This window comes from Aquarana catesbeiana, linkage group LG06, assembly GCF_042186555.1.
Source record: "Aquarana catesbeiana isolate 2022-GZ linkage group LG06, ASM4218655v1, whole genome shotgun sequence".
NCBI lineage: Eukaryota > Metazoa > Chordata > Amphibia > Anura > Ranidae > Aquarana > Aquarana catesbeiana.
Genome location: NC_133329.1, coordinates 19,390,015 through 19,405,635, shown reverse-complemented (window position 1 = coordinate 19,405,635; position 15,621 = coordinate 19,390,015).

The window sequence follows — 15,621 nt, the reverse complement described above, 5'->3', positions numbered from 1 at the left end:
GAAGATGACAGGGGGGTAGTAGGAAGCTGGCAGAGGGATACAGGTGAAATGAAGATGACAGGGGGAGATAGAAAGCTGGCGGAGGGGTATATGTGGGATGAAGATGACAAGTGGGGTGGTAGAAAGCTGGCAGAAGGTTACAGGTGGGATGAAGATGACGGGGGGTGGTAGGAAGCTGGCAGAGGGGTAAAGGTGGGATGAGGATGACAGGTGGTATGGTAGGAAGCTGGCAGAGGGGTACAGATGGGATGAAGATGACAGACGGGGTGATAGGAAGCTGGCAGAGGGGTACAAGTGGGATAAAGATGATGGGCAGGGTGGTAGGAAGCTGGCAGAGCGGTACAGGTGGGATGAAGATGACAGGGGGGTGGTAGGAAGTTGGCAGAGGGGTATATGTGGGATGAAGATGACAAGTGGGGTGGTAGAAAGCTGGCAGAAGGTTACAGGTAGGATGGAGATGACAGGGGGTGGTAGGAAGCTGGCAGAGGGGTACAGGTGTGATGAAGATGACAGGGGGGTGGTAGGAAGCTGGCAGAGGGGTATAGGTGGAATGAAGATGACAGGGGGGTAGTAGGAAGCTGGCAGAGGGATACAGGTGAAATGAAGATGACAGGGGGAGATAGAAAGCTGGCGGAGGGGTATATGTGGGATGAAGATGACAAGTGGGGTGGTAGAAAGCTGGCAGAAGGTTACAGGTGGGATGAAGATGACGGGGGGTGGTAGGAAGCTGGCAGAGGGGTAAAGGTGGGATGAGGATGACAGGTGGTATGGTAGGAAGCTGGCAGAGGGGTACAGATGGGATGAAGATGACAGACGGGGTGATAGGAAGCTGGCAGAGGGGTACAAGTGGGATAAAGATGATGGGCAGGGTGGTAGGAAGCTGGCAGAGGGGTACAGGTGGGATGAGTATGACAGGTGGGATGGTAGGAAGCTGGTAGTGAGGTACAGGTGAGATTATGATGACGGGGGTTGGTAAGAAACTGGCAATGAAGTACAGGTGGGATAAAGATGACAAGTGGGGTGGTAGGAACCTGGCAGAGGGGTACAGGTGGGATGAAGATGACAGGGGTAGTGGTAGAAGCTGGCAGAGGGGTACAGGTGGGATGAAGATGACAGGGGGGTGGTAGAAAGCTGACAGAGAGGTAAAGGTGGGATGAAGATGACAGGGGGTGGTAGGAAGCTGGCAGAGGAGTACAGGTGGGATGAAGATGACGGGGGTGGTGGGAAGCTGGCAGAGGGGTAAAGGTGGGATGAAGATGATAGGGGGGTGGTAGGAAGCTGGCAGTGGGGTACAGGTGGGATGAAGATGATGGGGTTGGTAGTATGCTGGCAGAGGGGTACAGGTGGGATGAAGATGATGGGGGTGGTAGTATGCTGGCAGAGGGATACAGGTGGGTTGAGGATGACAGGGGGTGGTAGGAAGCTGACAGAGGGGTAAAGGTAGGATGAAGATGACAGGGGTGGTAGGAAGCTGGCAGAGGGGTAAAAGTGGGATGAAGATGACAGGGGGGTAGTAGGAAGCTATCACGTACCTGGTGGAATGTGATGGAGGCCTCCCTTGCTCCTCCCGCCTACACTCCTGAAGGTGGGAACAGAAATTGTAAAGGCAAGGAGTGGCACTAGTGCCGGGTAGCTGGCAGGTGAAGTCCCCCCCTGAAGGTGGGTAGAGCTGGCAGTCACGGTCCTTGGAGCAGGAAGCGGAGCAGCTGGGCACCAGAGCGTGGACAGGAGCAGAACCAGGAGAAGAGCAGTAGTCAGCAACAACCGGGCAGCAGGGCACCGAATCAGCAGGGAAAAGAAAGTCCAGAGGGCAGGCCAAGGTCAGGTAACAGCCGGGCAATGCAGTACTAAGTCAGCAGGCAGATCAAGTCCAATAAACAGGCCGAAGTCAGGATACCAGGTAACAAAGTAAAGGAGCATGCAGAGGGGAAGTTCAAAGACGGGCCGGGTCATACACAAACAAACAGAAACAGCAGATCAAGACTTGGTGGTTCAGGAAGGAGCTGAAGATCATCCAGCACTTGTTTGCAGTAACAGAGCAGTTTAAATAGGCCACTGGGCGCCAAGTGCTAATTGGTGTGTGTACGTGCGCACTCACGCATGCACGCGCACACTCGTTTGTGCACCAATGTGCGCACGCGCACATACCGGTGTGAGACGAATTGGTATTGCGGGCATTCTGTTGGTCCTTTGTTCATGAATATTAGCACAGGTGCAATGTGTGCGATCATGAGAAGGTATCCACACTGGCCTTTTAGTGGTGGAGGTCCGGTTTACCTTACAGAAGCTGGCAGAGGGGTACAGGTGGGATGAGGATGACAGGGGGTGGTAGGGAGCTGGCAGTGGGGTACAGGTGGGATGAATATGACAGGGGGTGGTAGTAAGCTGGCAAAGGGGTACAGGTGGGATGAAGATGTCAGGCAGTTGGTAGGATGCTGGCAGAGGGGTACAGGTAGGATGAAGATGACAGGGGGGTGGTAGGAAGCTGGCAGAGGGGTATAGATGGTATGAAGATGACAGGGGGTGGTAGGAAGCTGGCAGAGGGGTACAGGTAGGATGAAGATGACAGGGGGGTGGTAAGAAGCTGGAAGAGGGGTACAGGTGGAATGACGGGGGGAGATAGGAAGCTGGCAGAGGGGTACAAGTGGGATGAAGATGACAGGCGGGGTGGTAGGAAGCTGGCAGAGGGTTACAGGTGGGATGAAGATGACAGGGGGGGTGGTAGGAAGCTAGCAGAGGGGTACAGGTGGTATATAGATGACAGGTGGGATGGTAGGAAGCTGTTAGTGGGGTACAGGTGGGATGATGATGACGGGGGTGGTAGGAAACTGGCAATGGAGTACAGGTGGGATGAAGATGACAGGGGGTGGTAGGAAGCTGGCAGAGTGGTACAGGTGGGATGAAGATGACAGGGGGTGGTAGGAAGCTGGCAGGGGGTACAGGTGGGATGAAGATGACAGGAGTGGTAGGAAGCTGGCAGAGGGGTACAGTTGGGATGAAGATGACAGGGGGTGGTAGGAAGCTGGCAGTGGGGCACAGGTGGGATGATGATGATGGTAGGGGTGGTAGGAAACTGGCAATGGAGTACCTGTTGGATGAAGATGACAGGGGGTGGTAAGAAGCTGGCAGAGGGGTACAGGTGGGATGAAGATGACAGTTGGGTGTTAGGAAGCTGGCAGAGGGGTACAGGTGGGATGAAGATGACAGGCAGAATAGTAGGAAGCTGGCAGAGGGGTACAGGTGGGATGAAGATGACAGGCAGGGTGGTAGGAAGCTGGCAGAGGGGTACAGATGGGATGAAGATAACAGACAGGATGGTAGGAAGCCGGCAGAGGTGTACAGGTGGGATGAAGATGACAGGCAGGGTGTTAGGAAGCTGGCAGAGGGTGGCTGGCTGGCAGATAGGATGAATGACTGGTGGTCAGTAGGTGGCATCATATACCAGATGATATAGATATCATGGCTGTTTGTGTGCAGTGGCTAGCAGCAGTGATTTTCGGGGCGCCCTCAGTCAGGGGGGTGACGTCACGAGATGTGTCTGTGTCGGGCAGGACTGTCTGTCATGCTGTACCTTGAGCGGCAGACAGGCTCCTCGATGATTGCTAGACACCAGCTCTGACAGTGGCAGGTTCCTCCATTACAGACCGTCTGGTTTCCGTCCTGGAGAGTGGATCAGGGAGCTGCTCAGCCGCCGTGCTCTGCACATTGCAGGAGATCTGCAGAGCGCAGCAGAAGGGGAGGAGCCGGAGGAGGGGAGTACATGGAGCCGCAATGCACTGACCCTGGGATCTCGGGAAATGATTAAGTGGTCAGTAAGCCCCCTGGCTTGGTCAAACTATTTGCGGGCCTAAACACGGCCCTGGGGACATCGACCAAGGAACATTCGCAACCCACGCGCACATTAGGCAAATTAGGCGGCCGCGAGGCCCCTGGGAGCGCGAGGCCTTAGGCGACCACCTAAATTGCCTAATTAGAGAGCCGCCTCTGCTGTCACTGTACCAATGACACTGGCTGGGAAGGGGTACACTTTAGGGGCGATCAAAGGGTTAAATGTGTTCCCTGGGTGTGCTTGCTAACTGTGTGGGGGAAGTGCTTTGACTTGGGGAAAACAGAGATCCACGTTCCTGCTTAGCAAAATCACAAGATCTTTACCTTCCCCTCTGACAGAAAAAAAAAGCCCCACAATGTAAATAGATCATCAATCACATTGTTCAGCAATGTAGATCCTGGTCAGTAACAATGAATGGCACCACCAACCTGTTAAAATAAAAACACTGAGCTGATGCTCTCCTATCGCACTCTTAAAGACAGCTTTGTTTGTAAACCTAAAGTCAGAGATGGTGGAAGAGCGGAAAGAAGAAAGCCATTGTTGAAAGAAAGCCATAAGAAGTCCTGTTTGCAGTTTGAGAGAAGCCATGTGGGGGACACAACAAACATGTGGAAAAAGGTGATCTGGTCAGATGAGACCAAAATTTTTTTTGACCTAAAAGCAAAACTATGTGTGGTAGAAAACTAACACTGCACATCACCCTGGACACACCAAACCCACCATGAGACATGGTGGTGGCAGCATCATGTTGTGGGGATGCTTTTCCTCAGCAGGGACAGGGAAGCTGGTCAGAGTTGATGGTGAAGATGGATGGAGCCAAATATAGGGCAATCTTAGAAGAAAACCTGTTAGAATCTGCAAAAGACTTGAGACTGGGGTGGAGGTTCACCTTCCATCAGGACAACGACCCTAAACATACAGCCAGAGCTACAATGGAATGGTTTAGATCAAAGCATATTCATGTGTTAGAATGGCCCAGTCACAGTCCAGACCTAAATCCAATTGAGAATATGTGGCAGGACTTTGGAAATCGCTGTTCACAGACGCTCTCCATCCAATCTGACAGAGCTTGAGATATTTTGCAAAGAAGAGTGAGCAAAAATGTCCCTCTCTAGATGTGCAAAGCTGGTAGAGACATCCCCAAAAAGCAGCTGTGATTGCAGCGAAAAGTGGTTCTACAAAGTGTTGACTCAGGGGGGCGCTAAACAAATGCTCCCCACACTTTTCACATATTTATTTTGTTAAAAAAAATGAAAACCATTTATCATTTTCCTTCCACTTCACAATTATGAGCCACTGTGCGTTGGTCTATCACGTAAAATCCCAATAAAATACATTTACGTTTTTGGTTGTAACATGACAAAATGTGGAACATTTCAAGGGGTGTGAATACTTTTTTAAGGTACTGTAGTTAAAGCACTTTAAGTTTCCCGTACTGTATATTGAATGCCTGGATTGTTGCCCTCTTCCATACTGATCACATGCTGTCAATGTCTAAGTGAATAAAGAGTGTATAACAATCAGATGATCCTGTAGTCGGTCTATGAGTGATTACACACTCACAATCAAGTTGCATCTGAAGAAGTCCAGGTAACAAAACACATCAGGTGTGGTTTAGAGACATAATGGAGGAAAGCATAAATGGAACTGATTGCAGAAGTATAGGCATGTCTTAGCAGGTGGCATGTAGTCAGGTTGCCTACATATGTGGTTTTTGTTGCAGTGAATCACTTAGCCTGCCCAAGCCGGGAAGGGGTTAACCAGGTTCGGGCTCCCTTCCTGGGCTTTTTGGGCCCTTCCCTTCACCCTTTAATATAAAATAGGGAGCAGACTGGGTCCTAGGGCCACTATTGGAATGTTTTCCTGCCTCGCTCAATGCCACAAATGACACGGGATACTAAGAAGGGGCTGCTACACCCAGTAGTCCTTCAGATCACTAGAAGAATGGAGAAACTGCCAAGCTTTGGAAAATGCCACTTATGGACTCTCACCTTGTCAAGGAATGCCTGAGCAGCCTCAGTTCACTTAGTTAGGGACTGAACTGTTATGTACCTAATGCTATAATGGATTTGAAGTGATTTAACCAGTTCCCATCAGCGCTACAGCCGAATGCCGTCAATAGATGTCCCCCCCTTTCCTCACTCCCCATGCGCCACCGCGAGCAGGCATCGGGGAAAATCTGTGTTGGCCAAGTCCCTTGGACACAGTCAATCACAGATCGTTGTAAATGGCCAATCACAGCGGCCATTTACTATGCGATCGGCGTAGCCAATGAGAGGTGATCTCAAATGTAAACATATGAGATCATCTCTCATTGACAGCCCTTCCTCCTCATACAGAGACCGCGTGTGAAGAGAGAGGATCTGTGCTGAATGGTGAGTGATTGAAACGTTTTACAGTGAATGAAAATCTACATATAGTGCCCAAACAGTGCCCAATCAGTACCACAGTGCCACGGTGCCAGTTAGGATCAGTGTCAGTCTGTGCCATCAATAATTAGTGCCCATCTGTGCCCATCTGTGCCATCAGTGCCCATCTGTGGTGTCAGTGCCATTAGTGATCCACCTCATCAGTGCTCATGTGTGCCACCTCATCAGTGCATATCTGTGCCAATCAGTGCCCATCTGTGCCGTTTTATCAGTGCCCATCTGTGCCACCTCATCAGTGCATATCTGTGCCACCTCAACAGTGCCCATCTATGTCGTCTCATCAGTGCACATCTATGCAATCAATCAGTGCACATCTGTGCCACCTCATCAATGCCCATCTGTGCCACCTCACCAGTGCATAACTGTGCCATTAATCAGTGCCCATCTGTGCCGCCTCATTAGTGCGCATCTGTGCAATCAATCAGTGCACATCTGTGCTGCTTCATCAGTGCCTATCTGTGCCGCCTCATCAGTGCCCATCTGTGCCACCTCATCAGTGCATATCTGTTCCACCTTATCAGTGCTGCCTCGTTATGTGCAATCAATCAGTGCACATCTGTGCCGCCTCATTAGTGTACATCTGTGCCAGCTCATCAGTTCCCATCTGTGCCAACTCATCAGTGCCCATCTGTGCCACCTCATCAGTGCCCAAGTGTGCCGCCTCATCAGTGCACATCTGTGCGATCAATCAGTGCCCATGTGTGCCACCTCATCAGTGCACATCTGTGCGATCAATCAGTGCCCATCTGTGCCACCTCATCAGTGTATATCTGTGCCGCCTCATCAGTGCACATCTGTGCTCATCAATGTCACCTCAGCACACATCTGTGCCACCTCATCAGTGCAGGCTTATTAGCACACATCTGTGCAGGCTCATCAGTGCCACCTCATCAGTGCCCATCAGTGCAGGCTTAGCACACACCTGTGCAGTCTCATCACCACCAGCAGGAGTCCAGGTGGACATGGAGAATTTTTCCCCAATCAATTTCTTTGATTTTATTTTTACAGAGGACATGCTAGCATCAATTGTGGCCCAGTGGAACCTGTATGCACAACAATTTATTTTGAATAATTCAACATCCTATTATGCCCGTCCTTATGAGTGGAGAGATCTAACAGTGGAGGAGTTGAAGTTTTTTTTGGGCCAACCCACCTCATCCCATCCACCACATGCCAATCTTCTCCACGGTAATGCCCAGAGCCAGATATCTCATGATCATGAGGTTCCTACATTTCAATGATAATACCCAGTGCCCTCCCCAAAATTACCCAAATTATGACAGGCTTTACAAAATTCAGCCACTACTAAATTATTTTTCAGAATTGTTGTTTACCCTGGACCAACACATATGTGTGGATGAGTGCCTTGTTAAATTTAGTGGCAGGCTTAAATTCAAGCAATTAATCCCCAGCAAAAGGGTCCACTATGGGGTGAAGGTGTACAAATTATGTGACTGATCCTCAGGGTACACATATGCCTTCATAGTATACGAAGGGAAGGATACCCAGCTGCACCCCCCTAATTGCCCAGACTACTTGGGATCAAGTGGGAAAGTTGTTTGGGACCTCATATATCCCCCTACCCGAGAAAGGATACCACTTGTATGTAGACAACTTCTACACAAGTCTGCCCCTGTTCCACAACATTCATCGGAAGAAGACGCCAGCATGTGGCACCGTAAGAAAGAATCTGAAGGGCTTTCCTCAAAGTCTTGTCAATATGAAGTTGAGAAGAGGAGAGATGGCAAGTCTGCGAAACAAGGAGATTCTGGCAGTGAATTGGAGGGACAGAAGGGATACATGCTGTCTTTGATCCACAATAATACCTTTGTGGAAATCCCCAGAAGGAATAGCCCCATCCAAAAGCCAACATGAGTCCATGAATACAATTTGTTCGTGGGGGGAGTCAACTTCAATGACCAAATGCTTGAACCCTACCTTGCCAAGACGGACATGCCAATGGTATAAAAAAGTAGCAATTTATTTTTTTCATTTGGCCATATACAACTCTTATATAATTTACCGCAACTCCACCCAAAACCCCCAACTCTTCCTTGGCTACCAGGAGGAAATTTTCACTGTCCTTATATTCCCGAATGGCTCACCAGAAAACATCCGATCAGATGTCCTTAGTCGACTCTCCGAACGCCACTTTCCCAATAAAATCCCTCCCAAACCAACAGGCCAAAGACGTAAAAAAAAGATAAGGTGTGTACCAGTGGAGGAGTCAGAAGAGACACATCTTATTATTGTCCCCATTGTCCTTCCCAACCAGGCCTCTGCATAGGTGACTGTTTTGCCGTTACCATATTTCAGTAAATTATTAGTGAAGTATGGTAAACGTAATCCTCAGTTCCTGCCATTTACCTTCAAACCCCTTATGCCACTGCCTGCTCTGTAACTGACCCTGGCTTGTTATTGGACCATGCTTCTGCCTGCCAATTCTGTACATACCTCTCCCTGATCTGGAACTGACCTTGGACTGCTATTTGACCATGCTTCTGCCTAGCGATTCTGTGCATACCTCTGCCTGACACACACCATCTTTGGATCTTCTTCCACCTCCCACGAAAGTTCATCAGCCGTTGATGACCAAAGCTTGTTTGACCCAATCGAACGTAGGTTTTATTGGGTCCAAGGGTTCCGGTAAGCCTTCTTATTGTTGGTGGTGGCGTACCTTTGAATTATCTTTTTCTTTGTCTATGGATACGTGCAATATGAAGTCATATACATGTTGAGGACCACTATCACTTTGCAAGATACATTCCTTGAGGACTTTTAGGACTTTTCCATCTTTTTATATACTTTGTATGTCCTCTTTTGTGATATGGGCATTTGAGGAATCTATTGCTCCTTATATTATACAACATATGGTTGTTTTACATTAGCGCTACAATATTTTTTTTTTTTTGGTTTCTGCTTCTATCATAACCAAATGGAAAGAACATGGCACAAAAGTGAATCTTCCAAGAGACGGCCACACACCAAAACTCATGGACCAGGCAAGGAGGGCATTAATCAGAGAGGCAGCACAGAGACCTAAGGTAACCCTGGAGGAGCTGCAGAGTTCCACAGCAGAGACTGGAGTATATGTACATAGGATGACAATAAGCCGTACACTCCATAGAGTTGGGCTTTATGGCAGAGTGGCCAGAAGAAAGCCATTACTTTCAGCAAAAATCAAAATGGCACGTTTTGAGTTTGCAAAAAGGCATGAGGGAGACTCCCAAAATGTATGGAGGAAGGTGCTCTGGTCTGATGAGACTAAAATTGAACTTTTTGGCCATCAAAGAAATCGCTATGTCTGGCGCAAACCCAACACATCACATTACCCAAAGAACACCATCCCCACAGTGAAACATGGTGGTGGTAGCATCATGCTGTGGGGATGTTTTTCAGCAGTCGGAACTAGGAAACTGGTCAGAGTTGAGGGAAATATGGACGGTGTTAAATACAGGGATATTCTTGAGCAAAACTTGTACCACTCTGTGTGTGATTTGAGGCTAGGATGGAGATTCACCTTCCAGTAGGACAATGACCCCAAACACACTGCTAAAGCAACACTTGAGTGGTTTAAGGGGAAACATGTAAATGTGTTGGAATGGCCTAGTCAAAGCCCAGACCTCAATGCAATTGAAAATCAATTGGATTGAGAAAATCTGTGGAATCAGAAAATCTGTGGTCAGACTTAAAGATTGCTGTTCACAAGCGCAAGCCATCCAACTTGAAGGAGCTAAAAACAAGGAAAAGGGGCGCCACTGAATATGTATCAAATAAAATTTATTATTAAAAATAACATCCACTCACATGTGAGACTGAAGAGTAGATCTCAGGTACATCTTGTGACACACAATGGAGCGAAGGACTACAAATGTCAGCAAGTCCAATTGCACTGGCGTCACCTCTCATAGGCTGAAGATGAGCTGCGCTGAGCCAATAATAGTCTGTGGGCATACCACGAACAGGAGAGCAGAAAAGCCGTCTGGGGTGGTGTGGGTTCCAAGAGTGGAGGATGTGAGGGCGTCTAGCCTGGTGCTGTGGTGTGAGGCGGAATGTCCCAGCGAGTCGTCTGGCGTCCGTGGTGGTGTAGAAAGCACGGCCGTGTGGTCGGAGCCAGAACGAGGCTAGGATCGCAAACACTGCGGCGCTGTGACGTCACTCCTGTGTGACGCGTTTCAGAGATAGCTCGCTATCGATGGAGGGGATAGCGGCACTCCTTTGTCAAGCATAGAGCAATGATGTGAAGCAGGGGTATTATATAGTCCATGAGGAGGAGGGGCCTTAACACGGAACATTCAATACAGATAATAAACATAATAAAGAAATAACAAAAGTTAAAATAACGGACATCAAATGGACATATAGTGAAAAATGTATATAAAGCAGCATATGGGCCATGTAAAAGAAAATGAAATGACAAGTGGGAGAAGCAGGATGAGAAGGCTGCCGACAATAAAACGGGAATATATTAAGGGGAACCTCCCTATCTAGAGGAGAAATAAATGAGCATAAACAATATTATGAAATCACTAATTCATAGATAAGTAAATAATAAGAAATGATAAATGGTATGTATGTACTATAAACTCCAAACATATAAAGACTGTAAAAATAAAGACTGTAAAAATAAAGTTTGTCTTTATTTTTACAGTCTTATATACATTTTTCACTATATGTCCATTTGATGTCCGTTATTTTAACTTTTGTTATTTCTTTATTATGTTTATTATCTGTATTGAATGTTCCGTGTTAAGGCCCCTCCTCCTCATGGACTATATAATACCCCTGCTTCACATCATTGCTCTATGCTTGACAAAGGAGTGCCGCTATCCCCTCCATCGATAGCGAGCTATCTCTGAAACGCGTCGCACAGGAGTGACGTCACAGCTCGGCGCCGCAGTGTTTGCGATCCTAGCCTCGTTCTGGCTCCGACCACACGGCCGTGCTTTCTACACCATCACGGACGCCGGACGACTCGCTGGGACATTCTGCCTCACACCACAGCACCAGGCTAGACGCCCTCACATCCTCCACTCTTGGAACCCACACCACCCCAGACGGCTTTTCTGCTCTCCTGTTCGTGGTGTGCCCACAGACTATTATTGGCTCAGCGCAGCTCATCTTCAGCCTATGAGAGGTGACGCCAGTGCAATTGGACTTGCTGACATTTGTAGTCCTTCGCTCCATTGTGTGTCACAAGATGTACCTAAGATCTACTCTTCAGTCTCACATGTGAGTGGATGTTATTTTTAATAATAAATTTTATTTGATACATATTCAGTGGCGCCCCTTTTCCTTGTTTTTATCTTAGCACATTGGATCTGGCTTTGGTTCCTTTCGGTGGCTGCCTTGAATGACTCTCACTATACCCATATATATAGTTTATATATGCTTGTATGGACCCTGCCTTTGTGCATATAGGCAACGGTATGTAAGGTATATGGTATTGCGCCATCTTTTACTTGTTTATTTAACTTGAAGGAGCTGGAGCAGGTCTGCAAGGAGGAATGGGCAAAAATCCCAGTGGTGCGATGTGGCAAGCTCATAGAGACTTATCCAAAGCGACTTGGAGCTGTGATAGCTGCAAAAGTTGGCTCTACAAAGTTTTGACTTTAGGGAGTAAATAGTTATGCACATTGACTTTTTCTTTTATGTTGTCCTATTTGTTGTTTGCTTCACAATAAAAAAAAAACATCTTCAAATGTGGGCATGTTCTGTAAATTAAATGATGCAAATCCTCAAACAATCCATGTTAAGTCCAGGTTATGAGGCAACAAAACACAAAAAAATGCCAATGGGGGTGAATACTTTTGCAAGGCACTGTATGTTGGGGTGTTAGCTTTCCAAAATGGGGTCATTTTGTGGGAGTTTCCATTGTCTTGGTGTTCCAGGGCCTTCAAAAGTGTAATAAGTGGTTGAGAATTGAGATGAGAAGTGTATTTTATGCTCATAGAACACCTGAAGGTGCTACTTCATTGTTGGGCCTCTGTATGTGGTCAGGCTGTGTAAAAGTCTCACACATGTGGTATCGTTATACTCAGGAGGAGTAGCAGAATGTATTTTGGGGTGTCATTTTTGCTATGTAAATGCCTCATAGATTATATGTTGGGGTGTTCGTTTTCCAAAATGGGGTCATTTTGTGGGCGTTTCTATTGTCCTGGTGCTCTAGGGCCTTCAAAAGTGTAATAGGTGGTTGAGAAGTGAGATGTGCAATTTATGCCTCTAGAATGCCTGAAGGTGCTACTTCAACAATGGGCCTCTGTATGTGGCCAGGCTGTGTAAAAGTCTCACACATGTGGTATTGTTATACTCAGGAGGAGTAGTAAAATGTATTTTGGGGTGTAATTTTTGCTATGCGTGTGAAATATCTTATAGACAGACAACTTTGTGTTAAAAAAATGCGTTTTAATTTTTTTTCCAAATTTTCCAAAAACTTCTGGAAAAAATGAACCGTTCAAAAGACTCAATATGCCTCATAGATTATATGTTGGGGTGTTAGATTTCCCAAATTGGGTCATTTTCTGGGCATTTCCATTGTCCTGGTGCTCCAGGGCCTTCAAAATTGTAATAGGTAGTCAACAAGTGTAATTTATGCTCCTTGAACACCTGATGGTGCTCCCTGCATGTTGGGCCTCTCTATGTGGCTAGGCAGTGAAAAAGTCTCACACATGTGGTATTGTAATACTCAGGAGGAGTAGCAGAATGTATTTTGGGGTGTTATTTGTGGTATGCACATTCCACGTGAGAGAAATTAGCTATTACAATGACAATTTTGTGGAAAAAATAAAAATAAATAAAATCTTAATTTTGCAAAGATATGTGGGAAAAAATGACAACGTCAAATAACACACCATGCCTCTTAATAAATACCTTGAAATGTCTACTTTCCAAAAAAGCAGTCATTTGGGGGGCATTTGTACTTTCCTGGCTTGTTAGGGCCTCAAGAAATGAGATAGGTGGCCAGTACATCAGATGTGATACATTTTTTATGATTTACACTATAGCTTGTAGACTCTATAACTTAAGGGGCTTTTGCATCTTTTAATATCAAAGACTGTCAGTGTTCAGGAGGAGGACAGTTCTGGAGTGTGTACATAGGGAGGAAAGAATCCCTGGTTTTGTGTCAGTCAAGCCATCATTTCTATTCCCCATCAAAGCTATTACCCCTAATAAAACTACAAAAACCAAGCTCAAACACTTTTCCATTGTGTATGGATGAGAGTGGAAAATGCTTGTCGCCTGGCTGTGCGGGAGTAGGGGAAACAGTCATCTGCAGCCCCTGCGGGGGTGGTGCTACATATAGTTCTAAACTGTTTGGAAGCTTGGACTGAAGTTATCCAAGGGGATGCATGGTAGATTATGACTTATGTGAGGCCACTAAAAAGGGTTTACTCGGAGGATAACTGGAGTGCAGTTGCCACAGGTAACCAAGAACTGGTGAGGAGTGTTTAAGCAAGTGCTCAGAAAGTGTGGTACCTGGCGTAGGTGACAGGTCCTTCAGCAGCGAGGGGGGTCAGTGATCTGGCTCCCTCCCTAGCGGTTGGTTCCCCCAAAGTAACTGAGACTGAACCTGAGTGTCCCTCCTAAAGTAAATGCAACATTTAACAAACAAGGTGTGTAACAACACGGGACAGCACTTTTACAGAGGGACTCTGTGTAATTAACAACTGCGCAAAGTGTACAGCTCATCTCTAAGCCAGGGTACTGCCATAATGTTCGACTTTCACATGGACATGGCCCCGTCTGGTTCCAGGCATTGGGGAGCATGTGCACGGTGAAAGGTACCCTCACAAGCAGGGAGAGTAGGCCCCGCCCACAGGCATGTCAGAACTCTGCAGACAGACCACTGCTTTCACACAAAGAACAAGGGTCCTTCTCTGCAGAATGATGCACACAGAATGATTTAAACTGAAAGTTCTTTTGGGCTCTAAGCTTTGGCTACAGTACTTTAAAGTTATACATGTAGGGATGTAAAATTTTTCCAAGTGATAGCCTTTATTGGACAGGGAGCTTGTTGGCAGGTTGTGTCAATGTTTGTTCATTAAGTTAGAGGTTGACCAAGGCCAGGAGAAAGGGTTAAGTTATGTGTGCTCAGTTCCTGGACATTTTGGTCCCAGCCAGCCCACCTATGAAAAAGGGGGAAGCCTAAGGTCCAGGAGTCTTGGTTGGCTCTGTTCCTGCTTTTGGCTCTTGGTATCGGGACTGCTGCACCTCGCAGTCTGTTGAAGACATCGAGGTTTCCAAAGGACAACCAAGTTATGGAAAATACCAGCATAGATTTTCACCCCATGGAGGTATGCCTGGGCAGCCACAAAACTCTATTTCGGAATTGGACATTGTGAGTGGCGGCTGGTGCTCCATTATTTTGGGGGGCGCAAACAAAGCCCCAACCAACCCCATACACCCCCCCGTCACTCACCCGCAATAGGGCCGATAGATAGATAGATAGATAGATAGATAGATAGATAGATAGATAGATAGATAGATAGATAGATAGATAGATAGATAGAGTCCCCCATCTCCCCTCCCCTCTCCTCTCCTCTCCTGCCAGGCACATGTCTCTGTCTTAGCCAGCAGATTGCGAGTGAATAGCTGGGGGTAGAGGTGAAGCAGGAAGTCCCCCCCCTCCACATTCAGTCTGATCACGGGATACTACAGACAGTTCAGACGGTTCAGATAACATTACAGAAAGGACACAGGCAGATAGATAGTACCTGTGGCTTCTCCATTCACGGAGCTGCGGGGTCAGGTTCACTTATGATTTCTGGCACAGAACCCAGAAGTGATGCTGCTGCTCGGGGAAAGCACCGCCCATTTCCTATGGCGGTGCCAATAGTAAAACCCACAGCAAGGGAATGCCTGCAAAACGGAAGTGTTTTGGGGCACTGCTTTGCGCCGCAATAAATCACAAAAGCAGGCAAATGAAGCATCTAACATGCAGTCACGTGATTGCATAGATGTCATGCTACCCATAGTGTCCAGCGCCCATACACGGTGCACTTGTGGACTTAAAGTGACTTATATTCCTTTAAGAAAAAGGGGGGCTATTCTGTTATTGACCACAATGCACAGGACCTGGAAGGTTGTGGCTAAACTGCAGTAGCACTGACTACCAATGATTGTCATCTTCCCTAGTAGTCCATTGGGTATGTACTATACAGGTATGTACTATACAGTACTTACATACATTTTTCCCATCTAGATGTTCTTTTTTATATTATCTTTCACAAATATAAGAAGATCTGGGAAAGGTGACTGAGTGACCCTGAGCTTGTAGTCCCTGCCTTAGTCATGCAAAGACTTCTTGATGTTATGGTTAATAAGGATAGAAGGATCAAATATGCACTCTACCATATATTACAA